This window comes from Clinocottus analis, unplaced genomic scaffold (assembly GCF_023055335.1).
Source record: "Clinocottus analis isolate CAN_PGR_092001 unplaced genomic scaffold, fCliAna1.0.p SCAF_3, whole genome shotgun sequence".
Lineage (NCBI taxonomy): Eukaryota > Metazoa > Chordata > Actinopteri > Perciformes > Cottidae > Clinocottus > Clinocottus analis.
Window position 1 is genome coordinate 517,501 of NW_027176042.1, and position 2,500 is coordinate 520,000.

The following is a 2,500-nucleotide window of genomic DNA, read 5'->3' on the forward strand; positions in this document are numbered from 1 at the left end:
CGCACACACACACACACACACACACACACACACACACACACACACACACACACACACACACACACACACACACGTTAGACAAGTCTGCAACTCATGTATCACCTCATACATAACTTGAAAACATCGTACCTTCAACCACATCTTTATTTTTACTCCTCTCGCTGATTTTATTTTGTCTTTAAAATCCACAATTTTTCATATTCATTCTAAAAAGAAGTCCCTAAGAGCAATATCTGTAACATTTCTAGAATAAAGCACCCACTGGTGCTTGTTCAGATAGCAACCAGCTAAAGTATTTGTCCAAAAAATTGTTTTAATAAGCTAATTGTACCCATTAAAAACTCACATTTTTGCAAAAGTGTCACATTTGTTAATTGTCGTTTTGAACCAAATGCCGGATTTAGACAGCTGCCCTTGATTTTTTTTTGTCTTTCCTCTTCCAAAAGGAAGCCCTTCCCTGCTCTGTTATGATGATTTCAATTGGTCTGCTTGTCTCATCACATCATTCAGTCTCAACAAATTCAAGTATAAAGTCAACGAGCACCACATCAAATAAATACAAGTCTGCATTAAAAAAAACAAAAAGGGGAGAGAAAGCCGAAAGAGCCGAGCTGCGAGGACCCTGAGGATGAAGAGGAGGAGGAGGAGGAGGGTTGAAGGGAGAGTGGGAGAGACTACATGGCGCGTGGCGATAATGTCGGTGTGTGTTACGGTGATAAATGTCCCCTTTCCTGCCCTCCCAGTCTGGGGAAAACCTGGTCTGTGCCGCGCTGTTTGAAGTCCCACCCGACCGACCCCCGAGAGAGATGGACTTTATCTCTCAGAGATAACTAGTGGAGAGGAAAAATAAATAAATACAACTTGAGGAACTGCTCATTGTGTGTGTGTGTCTTTGTGTGTGTGTGTGAGAGAGAGAGAGTGGCAGCCTGGAACTCTTTGAACAGAAAGGATCTCACAGGAAGGGCAGATAGGTCACTTCCTTTCAGACTTGGTGCCTGGGGAGAAGAAGTGTGATGGCAGTGTGTTTGTGTGTGTGTGACGGCGGTGTGTTTGTGTGTGTGTGTGACGGCGGTGTGTTTGTGTGCGAGCGCTGTGTCCGTCGGGGAGGTGCGGGGTGGTGCAGAGGAGTAGTTACCACAACTATTCTTTCAAACGAAAAGGATAAAAAAGATCCATTTTGATGGATATCTGCAGCTACAAGCGATGAAATATTGCTATTTCGTACGTCTGTGACCGGTGCAAACTGTGTCAAAGGCGAGCGATGTTGTGGCCGCAGACACAATCTATGTCACGCCTACACGATTCACGTCTTCGAAGTGAACTGACGAATTCTCATTTGTTGCAATAAGCGCTCTCTCGCGATCAGAACGTCCCGACTGGAGCGCCTCCTCCCGTCTCGTCTCCTTCTCGTCTCCTTCTCGTCTCCTTCCAGCCCTCCTGCCCCTCCTTTTCTACTTGTCTGTCCATTTTATATCCTCCACCCCCACCCCACCCCTCTTGTTCCCTCCTGAGATATTGCTACGGTTCTTTAAAACACACATTGTGTGTGAGTGTGTGTGTGTGTGTGTGTGTGTGTGTGTGTGTGTGTGTGTGTGCGTGTGTGTGTGTGCCTGTGTTCTGTTTACATTAGCTGTGGCTGAGTGGCCAAAGCTAGCGCAGTAACAGGCTGTCAATGTGATTTATGAGCACATCACACACTGTCTGAGCCTGCCAGTCACACAGATCCACACACACACACACACACACACACACACACACACACACACACACACACACACACACACACACACACACACACATATATAGGACACTTGCAGACAGACACAAGCATGCACGCACACAGAGTGGAGATGGAGACTTGCAGACGGACACACACACACACACACACACACACACACACACACACACACACACACACACACACACACACACATCTCTTGTGGTGGTCAGAGTCACTTCATTAAGCTGACTCCTGACCGGTCCCAAATGCACTGGCGACACACACGCAAACACTGACTCGACACACACACACACACACACACACACATACACAAACGCACACTCACTCTTTCTTTCGATGCATCGCTTCCACGCAGACAAGAAAGTGAAGAAGTGCAGAAAAGAAGGAAAACATTCACAGATAGCCAAGCGCACAATTGGCAAAGAGAGATTTTCTCATTCATCCTCCTTCCTTCCTTCCTTCCTTCCTTCCTCTGTCTCCTTTGTGTCTTCCAGTTCTCTTGTTTCAGGGTGTGTTCAGGGCCCGCTGGAAGTTTGTTAACATCCACATCCACCAAACTGACACTACTCTGACCAGCGGTTTCTTGCTTTAGAGACACTATTCTTAGCGGACATCTGGTTATCTTGCAGACTTACAAACACAAACCTCACATTAATGACCCCCCCCCTCCATATACCCCCCCTCTCTCCCCCCATACCCCCCCCCCCTCGCCTCAATATCTGACAGCACCTGCTTGACCAGGAGAGATACGAGAGGTGA

At 47.1% G+C, this 2,500-nt stretch overlaps 1 protein-coding gene across 1 annotated transcript in view; it reads right to left on the minus strand.

Moving 5' to 3' along the window:
* foxp4 (forkhead box P4) overlaps positions 1–2,500 on the minus strand; it is a 65,035-nt gene that overhangs the window by 28,075 nt on the left and 34,460 nt on the right. The gene's annotated exons all lie outside the window — the stretch shown is intronic.